General features: G+C 44.7%; 1 pseudogene; it reads right to left on the reverse strand.

Annotated features, from left to right (window-relative positions):
• Window positions 1–7055: 7055 nt before the first annotated feature.
• LOC144126561 (uncharacterized) lies at window positions 7056–16756 on the reverse strand (annotated as a pseudogene).
• Window positions 16757–16966: the final 210 nt, after the last annotated feature.

Raw genomic sequence — 16966 nt, forward strand, 5'->3', positions numbered from 1 at the left:
TGGACGGTGAGGTACACGAGCCACAAACCGCATCTGGGCACGAAGCAACTCCGGGGTTAGCAGTACTGATGCAGATAGACGTCTGCTCTCTGCTGGAGTACCGACTGTGGAGGTGGTCTTGGGAAGACCGAGGCAGATTCTCAACGCCTTAGCTTGCATAGCTGCAAAGAGTTTGATATTTGTTTATGAGATACCCTGAAGAGCTAGGAGACGGTAGCCTAGGAGGCCTTCACACAGCGTACCATACAGCTGTAGTAATTAAGGTGTAGAGCAGCCTTTTCTGGTGGTAGAGAGCATACGAAAGATAGAGGCGCAAGAGAAAAGCTTGATTTTGAGCTGTTGTGCATGTTGGGACCATGACAGTGACCCGTGAAATGTCACCCGTAAGAATTTATGGCTTGTAACGTAGGGTATTGGGGTACCAGAAACTTTCAGCACGTAGCGTGAAAGATCGCGCCTCGAAAATGCAATTGCTGAGCTTTTATCTGGCGACATGACGAGACCGCGCTTACTTAACAACGATTCTATGCAACCTATTGCAGTCTGTAATCGGGCATGCACAATGCGCCTGTTGTGTCCGGAACAGCATATACAGATGTCATCGGCGTAAAGGGAGATTTAAACTGTAGGCGGCAAGCATTTTTCCAAGCCAACAAGTGAGATATTGAAAAGGGTGGGACTTAAGATCCCCCCCTGAGAGACTCCGCGAGATATTTGATGCAGAGCTGTGTCACCTTCACTTGTTGACATGAAAATCAATCTTTCGTGCAGAATATCGCGCAGCCAGTTATACATCCGTTAACTAATGCCATTTGACTGTAAAGCTGAAAGAATTGCTTCATGTGTGACGTTGTCAAATGCTGCCTTCACATCAAGAAACACAGCAATCATTAAATACCGCTCTGTTTTGCGGCGGTTAACAAAATTTGTGAGGGCAATAACGTTGTCAATGCTGCTGCCTCCTTTTCGGAGACCAGGCATGGCCGAAGGGTAAATATCTCTATTTTTCAGGTCCCAGGTAAGGTCTTCCGACGCAGCTTAGAAGCGCATTGGGGCGGTAAGCGTTTAAGTCAATTGATGGTTTTCCTGGCTTGAGGATAGGTATCACGCGCGCAAGCTTCCAAGACATTTCAAGGCGGCCGGTGTTCCAGGAGGTGTTATAAACTGCGAGCAGCTGAATCTTGGCCTTACTTCTCAGATGAGAAAGGGCAGTGTAGCTTACACCATCCGGTCCTGGGCACGATTTTTTATTGGTAGCTGCCAAAGCCGCAAGAAGTTCTTCTATGGTGGACGGATCATCAAGGAGGGCAGTATTAGGTGAAGGGGTAAAGCTTTGGAGAGGCAATGACACCGATATGGCCATTAATCGAGCAGTGATCTCAGAACAGAAAGACTGAAGAACTGATATTGAAGTAGTCACAAAAAAATATTGGTGTACATCAGTGCACAGTTAGAACAGGTTATCGAAACCAAATTTCGGAAGTAGAAGGTGTTCTCTTTATCAATATCCACCGGCAAATGAGTCCTATTTATGGCAGTGCATATATGTTTCTAGTCAGGAGGTGGGTACGAACTGTACACGTGAAAGATCCAGCTGTGTTGAGTGTGAAAGACGAGGAGTGTAGTGGATGTCCGCTGTCTGCATCTCACACCTGAGCTCGTGGCACATGTGATTGAATTTATTTACGAATTTCACATTAAGCAGACGGTTATTTCGGGCATTCCTTAACTTGTGGGTGCTGAAGACCTGTGCCGTTTGCTTAATGTTTGTCCTGAAAAATCCATTAGTAAAATAATATCTTTCATTTTCAGTAATTAGCAGCACGTTATTGACAAGGAGGCAAATTATTCAACACGCCTCTCAAGCTTAGGATATATGGATCAGAAATTTTTCATCTTTATATTCACTTCCTTGTTATTGGGGGCTACTTGAGTCATTTATCCTATGGACCAATGTTTTGTGGCCTCATTATCTGTTATGTTTTAGATGGTTTCCTTGGCTTAATTATACTTTATTTTCTGATGGTTTTCGAAATAAACTTTTTTGGAATATATATGCTTCAGCTGAGATGAAGCTTTGAAACAGCAGAGTATTTGAATGCCATATGCTTGTTCACACATGTTGTTCTGACCTGCTACAACGTGGAATGCTACGATGCGTGGGATTTAACATGCCACCACATTGGAGAGACCTATTTTGACCACATGGGGTTCTTTATTTATGAGCTCAAGTGCACCACGTGGAAGAGAAGTTGAAATGTGATGCATTTAATTTCATATGAGCCATATAAAAGGCACGCATATGAGCTGACTGAGAGACGCAGTTCACTCATACGACTGATGGTGGTGGTGATGGTAAAACATTAAATCCCACAGTAGGAGTCCTGAAGGACACTCGGCTAGGCGCCAGGTGTAGCGGGCAGCTCCCACGTCGGCACAGAGAGCCCGAAGCTCTCCACCGCTGCGCGGGCCTCCTGGACAGCCCGAAGCTGGTCGTGGTGTGAAGCACTTTTTAGCACTTTGTCCCAATGGTACTTGTTCTTGGCGTAGGCGTCACTCGATGCACAACCACACAGCATATGGTTCAAGTCTACACGTTCACTGCACTGTTCACACACATGTTATCCGTCGTAGTCTGGGTCGATGTGCTTCATGCGCCAGGGGTTGGGGTATGAGTTCGTTTGGAGCAAGCGTAACGTGATCGACTGGCTGCGGGTTAATTTCTTATCCGGGAGAGGAAACTCTCGTCTGCCTAAATAAAAGTGCTTAGTGAGCTCGTTGTACGTGAATAATTGATCCCTGTACCCGATATGTGGGGTAGCGGAGGAAACCGGAGGGACGCGGTCGATGAGTCCTCGCGCTGCCTCGTGTGCGATCTCGTTGAGATTCCGCAGACCGCCCCCTAAGCTACTCATGTGTGCGGAGAACCATACGATGGAGTGATCGGTGGTGTTACTTCCGCCTAAGATTCGTAGCGTCGTCTTGTCTATTCCGCCCTTGGCGAAAGGTCGTGTGGCTGCTCTAGAGTCGCTGTAGCCAGTTGTGAAGCTCGAGTCTTTGAGAGCTAGTGCTATAGCTGCTTGTTCAGCTACCTCTGGCTTCTTGGTGTAAAGCGTGAGTGAGTTGCGCGTTCACCCGTGTCCGTCGATTACTGCTACTGAGTAGGCATGCTTTCCCGGTATGTAGGCTGCATCCACGAAAGCTGTCTCGTCGGGAAGCCTTGCCGCGTCCACAGCGATTGCTTTGGCGCGGGCAAGTCTTCGTCCTTCATTGTGGACCGGGTGTACATTTCTTGGGAATGGGAGCATTTTAATTGCTTCTCGCATGACTTTAGTTAACTGCAGGACGTTGTCCCTTTCTGTTATGGTGTTCAGGCCGAGCTTGCCGAGAATCTCTCGGCGCGCTTTGGTGATTGAGAGGCGTGCGATCTGTGCCGTGTGCTGAGCCTCGATGATTTCGTCAAGGGTATTGTGGACTCCTAGCGGTAAGAGTAGGTCAGTGGAGGCATTATCGGGGAGCCCCAACGCTGTCTTGAAAGCTCAACGTATGTGTTCTTCGAGCCTTTTCCAATGTTTTTTTTTTCCAGTTAACAATCGCAGCCACGTATGTGATGTGACAGAGTACGAAAGCGTGGATCATTCTAATGGCGTTGTCCTAGCTCAGTCCCCTGTGTCTATTCATGATGCGCCGAAAACATTCGGGTCGCGTTCGCAATCTTGATCGTGATGCTGATCAGCATCGCCCAGTTGGAGCCGTGACTTTGGATGATTAGTCCTAGAATTTGTATTTTGTCAACCGTAGGTATGCGATTTCCATCCATGTCGTGTAACTCTATGCGTGGAGTGTGGTGTTTGCGTCAGTCGTTGTACGGGCGCCCTGGTCTTGGGGCGTGGTAGATGAGCAGCTCGGATTTTCTAGAAGAGCAGCGAAGTCCCATTGGGGTAAGATGGGCCTCGTAACTGAGATGGCTTCTTGCATGCGAGCTTCCAATTCCACATCGCTGCCAGCGGTGCTCCAAATGGTGACATCGTCTGCGTATATGTTGTGCTCCACATCGGCAATTTTACCCAGTGCGCGAGAGAGCTTTGTCAACGCCAAGTTAAATAAGAATGGTGAAAGTACGGAGCCTTGTGGTGTTCCCTTATTGCCCGGATCAAAGCTCTCCGAGACGTGCTCGCCTATCCGAAGAGCGGCCGTTCGATCCTTCAGAAACGCCTTGACGTAGTGGTAGAAGCGTGAAGCGAGATTATGGTCAGATTTGTCTTTGAGAATGGCTTGATCGTGGATGTTGTCAAAAGCGTGCTCCACATCGAGCCCGAGTAGCACCTTGGTGTCTCGTGTGGGGCGATGCAGCAGACTTTTCTTGATTCGTAGCATAGCGTCTTGCATTGAGAGGCCCGGCCTAAAGCCGATCATATTGTAGGGGAAGTACTCCTTTTCTTCTACGTATTCCGATAGTCTATTCAGAATGACGTGTTCGGCTAGCTTTCCTAGGCAGGACGTTAGTGAGATTGGCCTTAGGTTTGGTTGGCCCAGCGGCTGGCCCGGCTTTGGGATGAGGACCATGTTGGCATGTTTTCACTCTGCAGGTAGATGGCCAGTTTTCCAGGCTTCGGTGATTTGCTGCGTTAGGAACTTGACCGAGTTGTCCTCTAAATTTCGGAGAGCCCGATTTGTGGCACCATCGGGGCCTGCCGCAGAGTTACTGTTGAGTTCGTGAATGCGAAGCGTACTTCGCTTTCTGTGAATTCTTTATCTAGCTCTGATTTTGGGGCACCGTCATAGTTCGTCCTTTGTAAGTTACTAGGTTGCCACGATTTAAGCGGTAAGTACCGTTTTGCAAGGTCATCCAGAAGTGCTTCGGCAGTACTGCATTGCATCGCAAGGTGCACTAATTTGCTTAGTCTAATCCACTGCATAGTCTTGGACTTTGTTCCGTTTTCATCGAAGAGCCCCTGTAGAAAATTCTAGCAAAATACTTGACGTATTTTACGGTGGTGACGCTGGAAAAAACGTTGGGCACATTGGAAGTGTTGGTTTCCATGTTGGAAGTGTTGGTTTCCATGTTGGGCGCTGGTAGAGAGATGGTGGACGCACATATGGCGACGTTGGGCCACGCTGGACACGCTGGAAATTCTGGTGGCTGCATTGGCACATCCACTGCACAATTCTGGGCAGAATGGAAACTACGTTCGGCACTTCAGTGGCTTGGTGGTACCCCCGAGGTTATGCTACTGGGCCCGCAGGCAACACTGGACTGTGTGGAAACCACGGTGGGAGCATGTCCATGTTGGGCATTATGGCAGCTGCAGCTTCAATATATAATGGCTGATGCTGGACAGCAGATACGCATATGTGCTTATATGGTTGACATAACGCAAACTTTCGTAATTGCACTAACAGACTCGTTGGGTCAAACGCATCAAAGCTACACTTGCCGCTTCATATGCTGTTAGAATTCAAACTGCATGACAAATCTTTTTCTTTTTTCACTTGAATATACGTTAATTGACCAGTAAATTTTAGAAATAATTAAAAACTAAAGACTTCTTGCTGGAGCCTAAATTATCAGGAGCAAAATATTTCTGAGAAAGTTTAACTTCCTCGTTTACAAAATAATATATTGCATGTTTACAGTGCCCCAGCTGCATGCCTGAACACAAGCACTCGACTTCATTCAGAAAATTTTATTAGGGGAATTTCAAATGAAATTACTAATTCAATTAACAAATTTTTAAGTACATAACTGGCCACGCAGTTGACAGTGCTTTGTAGAAAGGTTATAATATAAATACAAACACATATACAGAATATTTATACAAAGTCTTATAACACAACACAATTATACACACACCTTGGTCCACAATTTTTAGTACAACCAACATTGTTTTTCAAAACAGAAATGCAGATATATATGCACAATATCTGTATGAGGATCAAATGCGCAGCAAATTTACCACTCAGAATTGATTTGGTTTTCACACTGGATGAGAGAACACTACTGCAATATGCATGCACACCTTCACTGTAGTTTCGTCTCAAGAAAGCATACTGCTTAACCCACGGGAAATCATAGCTGTCTATACATATAGTGTACTGTTTTGAAAACTACACCTGTGGACCTGGCAGAAAAAGTATACACAACAAGAACAAATCTGCCTTGTTCATTGAGTATCAGACTTTTCCCTTAATTGGAAAGGCATGTCAACTCCGAAATGCCACTACACTCCATCACAAAATTACTATTGTATCTGAAAATATTTCTTCTCACTGCAATGTGATAAATGGCTGGCTAACCAACTTCTATTCACATATAGAACTGTGAACGGCTTCTCCCATGTAGCCTACTCTCTGTGGAACTGTGTCTTTGATGTTTCTGGGCTGGTGTCCATGATTAAAGAGCTAGCAACATCTTGCATTCCCGCAATATCTGATATTGGAAGAAAAATCATTTTCCTTTCCATAGCTCGCTGCGCTGAGCCTAATTCAGGTTCAGCCATTTTCTTTAAACTCTACATTTCTGACTTAAAGGCTATACATTTTCCTCTGGGGGGCTACTGGTAACCTGCCATTCATGATCTGCGAGTACCTGCTAAATGCACTGCACTGCATTCATAATCTCCTAGTTATTCCACTCTATTAATCCGAAACTGTGGTCACTACCTACCTCAGCACATATATTCCCTTTGAACTTCCAATGCTTGCTTGCCAATCGTTAACTGTTGTTTCCTTCGAAAAATATTGAACATGACCTTAAATTCCTCCATATTAATTTTTAAACCACTGTTTTGCTTTGCCTGTCAAGGTCCTTAGTCATACTCCGGAATTCATACCCTGAGTAAATGCGAATATAATCAGCAAATTGCAGATTACTAAGGTATTTTCGATTAACTTTTATCCTCAACTCTCCCAATCTAGATCTCTGAACGCTTCAGTAAACACGTGAAAAACAATACTCTAGGCCTAACCAAGAAGTATGTTAGCAATCTCCAAAGCCCATGATTACACCTGGTTGCCAGCAGTGCTTATAACTTGTTAGGCCTGCTTTAGTATCTTTAAACCTTATTTGGAAGATCACAGATGAATGTTTTGTCAATATCCGTAAGCTCTAGAAACAAGCAACTGTCAGCCACTTCTCCTGGAAGCAGAACACCCCACGCTGTGCTATAAGAAAGGAAGCATTCCTTTATGTGTGGAGGTGAATTAATCACGTCGGCAATAATTATGGGCCGACAGATTAGAATTCAGGTTGCACTTTCTTGCAAAAACAGAATTTTTTCAACACGTATATAGCAGCCACTGGTTGTCCTCACAAAAGTAGTGTCAGATTTTGATGGCCTTTTGTAGGCGGTGCTGTGTATAACCTGTTTTGCCAGTACAAAGCGTTCATACTATAAAGCAACTGATGCCTTTACTCCACAGTGGAGGTACACTGCATGCTGCTCAGTACTTTCAAGGATGATCTCTTTGCCTGCACCTAAAAGACAGAGATCATTGATGCGCTTTGCATTGTCCACCAGCGAATAGGTAATAATTTCATTGCAAAAATTCTTTTCCATCAGAGGCAGATGAGTGCTTCCAATCAATTGTTGCAGCTGCTGGTGCATAATCACCCTCTCCACAACTTGCTGAGGCATCCCATTTGCAGAGGAGACTTGCCGTACAATAATTCCATTTCGAACTTCAAAAACGAAGGCTGAATGGGCCCACAAAGGCCCAAGTGACCGCACACAGTTCGCCAGGTGAAGCAAAGCCTGCTTGTGGAAGGTCATGGATCCAATGCCGTACAGGGAATGGCATCGAATGACGAAGTGCTCCAACAGGGACTCTGAAATTAAAGGTCAAGTCAGACTCACTAATTAAAATAAGAAAAACGGTGTTCACGAAAAGCACTGCATGCACAACTTCACCATCTGCTTATTACATCGTTATTTTATAGGTTCAGAAAATTAAATGATTTATAAAGCGCAAAGTAATACAAATGAAGCAAAAACAAAAAAATCACTAAAAAATAACCGTCTATGCTATAAATGCTGCCTGCACCAACAATGCCTCTCCTCCAGAAACAGTTAGAAGCTAATTAATCATAACTTTCCTGCTTTCCATATTTTCCGGAGCGACCATAAACACCAAAAAAGAAATCCTAACACTCTTGTACTGGAGTTGGAAAATATGGGCTTACAACTCCTGATAAATTGTTTTTCACACTAAAGTAATATATGAAGGATAAAGTCTGCTCCTTTTATAAATCAGTAGCAGCAACAGTCAGCATTTTCAATGCTTCATTTATGAGGAGAGACTAGCAAGTGCACATAGAAACTCAGCTGACAGATTGAATAGCGGCTTTGTTCCACAGTACCTGGCATAAAAATACGCTTTAAACATTTTCATGCTGTGCCAGCTCAATTTTGGCAGCAGTGAGCCAAATTTAAAGCAAAACTATGAAAAACTGTCTGCTAGCACTTTCCATGCCACTTAAGCACTGCATCCTCCATGGTACCTTACCTGCTTTGTCAATTTCTGAAAAGGTGATGCTTTCTCGCAGAAGGATGTGCAGGGCCTCTGAGAGTTTGGCCAGATGCCTCCAGTAATCAGCATGAAGAGTGCCGTGAAGACAAGGCAGAGCATAAAATGAAATCCAATGCCTCCACTCTGACGCCTTCCAATGAGCCCGCTCTGAGACTGCTCGTGGCAATCTCGTGATACAGTGTGGAGGATTTACAGTGAGCAGTAAAGCATTTATTCTTGACACTGCTGATGGGGCACCTGAGAGATGAAAAGACCACAAAATTTCATTCTATTTGCAGGTACTTTGCCTCTTTTATTACAAGTTTTTTATGCTCCATGCTTAAAGACTAATTAATACACAGGTAATTGAACGTATCTATACATTCCGATGCCTTGCTCATCTATGCAATATTAGGCAATGTAAAATACAGGTCAAGGTGAAGTATAACTTAGTTCCCAATTAGAGCAGAAAAGTGTTAAGGTAGTCTTCTTCGCAAAACAAAACGTGCCTTTGCTGCTGCTCTCCATGCCAAGAGCTTAGTAAAGTTGCCGTCCTATGTTCATGGTTCAACATGCATACATGTTGATAATTCAGTACCGCTTAATACCCACGTATAGTGACATCAACATAGTGATCCTGCCTCCTGGACAACTTAGCTTAGGACATTAGCCATGTCCCTTCCACGGGCACATGTAGGAACCAAAGTAAACGGCAGTAAAAATTTGTACAAGTTCTTCTAATGATATCCCTCCATTAGTCACTACGAACAGGTGAACACAGCAGATACGACTTAATTTAGTTTATGAAAATGTCTACGGTTGAATCTGGACAACTGAAACTTGAAGGGGAATGACAGATTCTTCGAATTATAAAGTTCATACTAAAACAAGCCTCATCAGTAAAGGGAGGTGATGGACTACACTGTGTGGATAACCACACTAAAGACGTGTCGGCACATCTCTGGCATTTTTATGTGTACGTGGACTCTTATCAATAAGAGCAAGTGGTAGCAAGACACCTGTCAGTGCCATCAACACATCGATGCATCTCATCAGCCATTCTCCCTTGGCTTTAAATATAAACTAGAGCAGCGCTGCAGCAAGTATTGGGCAAAGAAAGCAGAGCATTATGATTGCCCGACTTTAAATGAAGGTGAAAAGGCAGTGTGTGTAACACATGCACAGCTGGAACAGCGCTAATGATAAGCAGCATGTGCTGATAGTAAATGAGCATGGCAGATAATGACAAGCTCTGCATGCATGCAGCACCAGCACATTGATAACAGTGCACTTGTGGCACTCAGTATGACTGGTTGCCACAGTTACTGGGGCACACGCGCTTGCTCTTTGGCTAGAGGCAAGCCACAGCACTGCACTATTGTGCTCCAGTTGTAGATGCAGGCCAGCTGTGCTGCCAGTTTGAATCAGCTACATTTGTGCTTGTGCATTCTAAATTCTGCGAGCTTTCTCCCTCTGAAAAAAGCGTGGTATTGATGAGACTAAGGTGTCATTGTGAGTAAGAGATAAGCTCGAATTAGCAAGATTCCAATAGCATATCAAGACAGCGTACCGATAAATGGCAGAAAAAGCTTGTCTTTTGTATAAGTGGTGTGCACTGTTATGCTTTGACACTTGCGTTATAAACAAATATTCAATAATCCCATGTACACAAACCAATTATATGCAATATATCTGCAACACCTCCTTTTACTTTAGTTTACTTGAAATTTGCTAGTTTAGTTGAACCTCACAATTTTTGGAAGGATCTGGGTGCACTTACCTCATTACACTGCCACCCATTCCCTGCAGAGCATGCAATATTTAAAAGCAGTACATTACCAATGTAGAAGCGCTTAGCCGAGTTCGAAGTAGACATGATTGTGTCAGTCAGCTGTTTCACAACGGCTTGCAGAACACTATGCATATATTCGACACTAAGCCCATTCACAAGGTCAAGACGTAAGGAAAAAAATGTATGTTTTAAATTAAACAGCTCAACAAAGGCGATGCACAGGTGCATAGCCCTCACCTTACAGCACCATTACAATTTATTGTGGTGTATCCACATGCCACCGCAGAGCATGAAGCGACCCAGTCATTAGCCTGAAATGGTGGGCATCATTAAAGGGTGATAAATACCCTGAAAGATGAAAATATACAGGACTCCTTTGCAGCATGTGCAAATGAGTTAAGTAACCAGCTGACCAACTGCACAGAGGTGGCATCCAGCCATTACAAATATCGCTAATAAATCTGAGCGATGTGGAGCTTGGACAGAGCTTGAAGTAAATGCCAGTTATTCAAACCTTCATTTTACGAGTACTAAGTATTATGTCACAATGACCAAGACCACACTGCTGATTTCCAAAAGTAACCCGCGGCAACAATGCTGATGACTGCAGCACAGCTACACGGCATGCTTCTGTGGCATAGAAAAAAAGCTGCAGAATCAGTTAATTCTTATTCAAGACAAAGTTTTCTTTCGTACATTAATGTGAATTCAAGAGCTGCACTATTTTTTCTGAAGCCCTGCCTCTTTACCCCAGTCAGGTGCTATGAACAAAACCAATCCAAAAGGAAGATAAGTAGTACAGTTAATGCCCTGTCGCATAGAGAGCAAAATCTGGACCAAAGGGGGCATCGTAGTTAAGGGCAACACACAGTGTAATGTCACAAGTACCACATACTTCCACTATTGATTATCACTGCTCTGCATGCATGTACTTCAGCTAAGAAGCATGCGGAACCATGTGCTAACTGCATTCTAACATTCAACAGTTAACGTTCACACCATACCAACATAGTAATATTGCCACAAGTATGTTTTAGCGTTGTACTGCATCTCACACAGAAGGAATGCTGCTTAATTTCGAAAACATTACAGTGCTTGCATCAATAGTAGTATCCTGCATGAAAAAATATATGCACAACATGTCTGCCAGCAAACCAACGCCTATATTTATAACGGTCAGTGAACTTGGTTACTTATTCATATAAAAAGGTTAAAACATGTGCACCCTTCCCATTTTTAAACAAGAACACGCGAGTGTTGACTGCTCGGTGCAGCGGTGCCCAGGCGAAGCAGAGTGGAAATCGGCAGAGGGAAAAAGCATGTACACCGATCATGCCGCTGCAGCTAGCATAGTCTGCTTGGCTGTTCTGTTTCGAGCGAAGCAACCCCTGCGAAGCATCTTTTGTGCCGAGTTCTGGGAGCGTTTGTTGCGTGTTCTATCTGCTGCGTGTGTGTGGCTCTGGACTAGTGCAGACGCATAGCATTCCAAGCACGACTTAAGGCTCCGGTGTCATTTGTGGGCCGCATCTTTAAAGCATTTGCTTTAGCGAAATTAATGGGGCACATCGAGGGTCCTCTTCAATCAGTTTTTCGAAAGTAAAGACAACTGGTTTCTTGGGCATGGTTGGCTGTTCTCAAATGTATGCTCTTTTCTACATAACCCGTGACATGCGCATCGAATAAAAACAATTGGTCGCAGCTTCTCGGCCGCCCCTGCATAACAGCTGTTCATGGGCGGGGGTTGCTTCGCGCTAATGAGAACAGCCTAGCAAGCGAAGCTTACTCGAGCAGCATGAATTTTGGCATGCCCTTGCCTCTCACGCTTTCTCTTCTCCTCCTTCATCCGGCTCAGCAGTGCTGAGCTGAGCAGTCGACGCTCCCGCGCTCATGTTAAAAAATTGGAAGGGTGTGCACGTTTCGGAAAGAGCCCTGGGGAGAAATGGAAGAATTCCGCATTCACTTTGCATCTGTTAGAGTCACCATATGTTGTGTTTCTTGAACATATGGACTTCTTGAACATATGAACTGAGACTGAAAATGACTTTTTTAAATCACACTCATGTAATCTCACCAATAATCGCACGTGCTCCAAACACAGCAATCATTTTACAAGTTGCACTGATTATTGACAAAGTGGAAATTAAGCTCTAACCCACATCTTTTATCAACCATGCACTGATAAACCAAAACCAAATGGTGTCTTTGGCTGAGCCGCACTACCTCTGTGCCGGTGCGCAGGAAGTGACGTCAAATACTACACAAGTGACACGTCCTCTTGTACCTAAGCCGAACATGTGAAACATTCGCAGTGCGCCGTTGCTCTTCGTGCCCTCTGTTCCCCGTGGCCTCCGAGGCCCTCAAAAATCTCGGAAGCCATCCTTACGAACGGCCGACGCCACGACCACAGACAGCAATTTATAGAGCTAACAACAACCTCTTCAGTGACTGCGCGCAGGACCAGCGTTCATAGACACGGTGGGAAATGCGGGAACCACGAGCATGCTCGTGAAATACTGCGATTGTGGAGGTGCAGGTTTGTCAGACACAGCACCACGACGTAATTATGCTTGTCAGTTTCGATGCATAAGCTTTAGCGTAGATAGAGTAGCTTCCGAAAGTATCTGCAGGCGATTCTCAATCCAATCTCAGCTCCCCACATTGTCGCTTTATTGATATATCCTTTAACCTATGCTCACGTTGACAAAAAGTATGATGTTATAAAGTGCAGACACGCCGGATGAACAGCATCTGCCGTTTGCTGCATGCATGAGCTAAGGTAGGACTAGCGTGGCTAAAAATATTGACAAACCTTCAATTTTATCAAAAGGGCAACGCACATGGCTTGCTGGTCAGTGGATGCGCGATTGTAGGGCGAATAAATGCACTGTAGCTGCTATAAAGTTCACCATTGCTTTAAACTATGGCCACTTGCGATGCTTCGTCTGTTTTTCCTCGGCGTCGAAACATCCTATCGGCCACTGTATTGTGAAATTTTCTGTGTCAACAGCGTCGTCTGCCCGAACGAGAGCTAGCGCGCGCTGCACTGTCGGTCCCCACGGTGGTGCGGCGGTGCACACGCATGTCGTTTTCGTCTCAGCCGAACGTGCAACACCGCACTAGGGAGCTGAAAATGCCACGAGTGCTGTCAGCCAAAGACACCATTAGTACCTTCCTCAAGCATATTAAATAGTTTAGTATTATTCACTACCTGCCAATCTTCGTTACACAGATATCCGTTCATGAGCGGTTAGCTATAGCCAGTGATAACAGGCTCAAGTGTTAAGAGTTGCAACATGCTACACATGTGAACAGCAATAATCACAATTCTGAGACATTCAAGAAATGCAGAGAAGACTTCATAGAATGATCATCATCAGCCTGACTAGGCCCACAGCAGGCCAAAGGCCTCCCCCATGTCTCTCCAACTAACCGTCCTTTGCCAGCTGTGCCTACCGTATGCCTGCAAACTTCTTGCTCTCATCCGCCCGCCAAACATTCTACTGCCAATAACTAGGCGGGCGAGTTAGTGATACATATTAAAAAAACAGTACAGCTGAAAAACGTAAACGAAAGGGGAGAAGAAACACAGCACAGGCGCTGACGCCCCTGCTTAGCTTGCCTTCTCTTGGAATCCACTCCATTTCCCTTAAGGAGCAGCGATTACTTTGCCTTCGCATTACGTGCCCTGCCCAAGCCAATTTCTTCCTCTTGATTTCGACTAGGATGTCATTAACTCGCGTTTGTTTCCTCACCCACTCTACCCGCTTCTGGTCTCTTAACGTTGTACCTATCATTTTTCTTTCCATAGCTCGCTGCATTGCACTTTACAATTCAGCTGAACCCTTTTCGTTAGCCTCCACGCTTCTGCCCCGCAAGTGAGTACTATTAAGATATAGCTGTTGTATACCTTTGTCTTGAGGGATATTGGTAAGCTGCTATTCATGACCTGAGAGAACCTGCCATATACGCTCGACCTCATTCTTATGCTTCTAGTTATTTCCCTCTCATGATCTGGATCAGCAGTCACTACCTGCCCTAAGTAGACATATTCCCTTACCACTTCCAGCACCTCACTTCCAATTGTTAACTGCTGTTCCTTGCTTGACTGCTGAACATTACTTTGTTTTCTGCATGTTTATTTTTGTACCCACCATTCTGCTCTGCCTGTCTAACTCATTGATCATGCTTTGCAATTCAACTCCTGAGTGACTCAGGAAGGCAATATCATCAGCGAATCACAGATTATTCAAGTATTCTTCATTAACTATTATCCCTAACTGTTCCCAAATTTGTCCTCGGAATACCTCCTGTAAACAGGTGGTGAATAGCATTCATCGAATAATGAAACGAAAAAAAATGGAAAGCTTACCTCGCAAGTTCATTAGTGCAGATGGCCCTTTGAAGCCATTGATAATGTCATTGTATTTGAAAGCGTCCTTCATGTCTTTCACATTCCTCTTGGAGGTCCTGGCTTCTGGTGGGTCTTGTGAAATGTACCGCATACTCCCTTAACACAATAACACAAGAAGCAAATGTAAAAAAATATTTAAGCTTGCACAAATTTAAAATGCTTACGGCTCACATTAACTTGCTCAGGCACAGATTATTATCAAAAGGGAGGAAAAATGTTAAAGCTGGCCAATCCTTTTGCACAACATGCCAAAATTGCACAAAAAGTTTCCATTCTTGATAGAATGGAAACTTTTTGTGCAATTATTAATTATTAATTTGTCAAGAGTTCAATCTCTACAATGTAACGCAACACAAGTTTCAGGGTCTCAGTTATACTACTTTTTCACTCACTCCTATCATAAGAAGTCATTATGTAAAAAAATCTGCATAATTTAAGCATTTTAAATCACTCATCCTTGCAGATCATACAGAAGAAAATGCACACTTACCAGTCTTACCATAGCTACCATAAAATGCCGTGGCATTCATCACAAGAACGAGTTTTGGAGTTCATTTCATACGCCTGGATTGAAATGGTTCTGCAGACAATTTTGGTCATTTTGGCACTGAATTATACAAGTGTATATGTCATCGTGCTCACCACTCCAAAGTACGAGAAGCATAATTAAACCTTAGCGGTGTATTTGAATGTATGCATAAAAAGCTAGCTGCAAGGCGTAATTTTTATTTCAAATACAGTAAGCCAAAATGCAACAGCAAGAACTCAAAGCTTTTCCTTACCTTCAGCATATGTACCAGGAATCAAGCACCACGGACACCCAAAATATCCATTGAAATTCACCATGTTGAGCACAGCCGCCCTTGCTGGTGTATCCACAGAACAGCACAGCACGAAAGGCTTTGAGATGTGCTCTTGAAAATCATATGTCCATTTATTTCACTGCCTTTGCCTTGCTGAACTCAAAAACTTCTCCAGGAAAAGCTGCATGTTTGGGTGTGTTCGACCAAAGCACAGTCCTGCCAGAACTGGCTGTTTCAAGCTTAGCTCTGGTGCCAATTCATTAATAAAGAACTGAAGCAGCCAAACTGATGTTTTTGAGGACTTCCATACAGGACTTCCGTCCGTATTTATGGTTAAGGTGTCGTCGCTGCTCAGCTGCCTTGAACGCCGCAGCAATTTGTAGGTATCAGCATCTGTGATGTCTGTGACCTGGGCTGACGGCTCTTCAGTTTCCTTGTCTCGCTGTTGTCCAAGCCTTCTTAGATTTGTGTAAAGGTCTGCTTTCGTTCTTTCAATCAAGAACTTAGCTGTTTTTCAATATCCATTGTAATGAAGAAAAGCCCACGCTCTTTCATTAGCTGAATGCTTTCAGACTGCATGCAGAGAGGGCACTGTGCAGAATTCTGTTGCTGTTGCATTACTGCACTGCAGGTCTCGCAAACATAGTGGTGCTGTACAATTTCTTGCTTTTGCTGGGACCACAGCTTCCGAAAAGCGTACTTGCTCTGAGGCAGTACGTCTGTCCCAAACAAAAAGTTTATCAGTTTGGACCGATCGCCAAGGGCGCTCCACGTCAGACCGTGCGAGATGGCGAATGTAATAACAGCAGCAATCACTCCTCTCTTTGTAACCGGCGAATTCGGCAGCCTCTCATCGTCCGCCCGCTCAAACCACTGCGGAAGCGGGGAATTTTCTTCGTCGTCACCTTTGTCGTCGTGGCTGTCGTCGAGGTTATCATAGTAACTTTCACTGGAGTTACTGCATTCGTCGAACGAAGCACTGCACTCAGCAGTCGCGTCGACCGCGTCGTAGCTAGCACTGTCCGGCGCGGCCCCAACGTCGTGCAGCACGCATCTTCCCGGCGGATCGTGCGGGCCCGCTCCGTGCATATCGCTTGCAGGCAATGCAGACGCAGTGCCGGCGGCAGCAGCGGAGGCCTTTTCGCTCCGGTAGAAAGTCGACGGCGGCAAACTGAAATAGCTGTCGTGGTCGAGGTACCGTTTGCTCCTCTTTTCAGGCTGACGGCCCGGCGGGTCTGACATCATCAGACGCGCAACACTCCGCACATGTGTTGAAAACAAAACATCCGATGCAGCTGGATAAGATTCAGCAGGAAGGGAGACAGCTCGAACTTCTTTATCCGCACGAAAACAAAAACACAACTTGAGCCGATCGAAAGAAGCAGTAAATGACCGAACTAGAGAGATATGCAGGAATTCAAAGACAAATGTTGTTGATCTTTTTCCTGAAGC

Source organism: Amblyomma americanum, chromosome 1 (assembly GCF_052857255.1).
Source record: "Amblyomma americanum isolate KBUSLIRL-KWMA chromosome 1, ASM5285725v1, whole genome shotgun sequence".
NCBI lineage: Eukaryota > Metazoa > Arthropoda > Arachnida > Ixodida > Ixodidae > Amblyomma > Amblyomma americanum.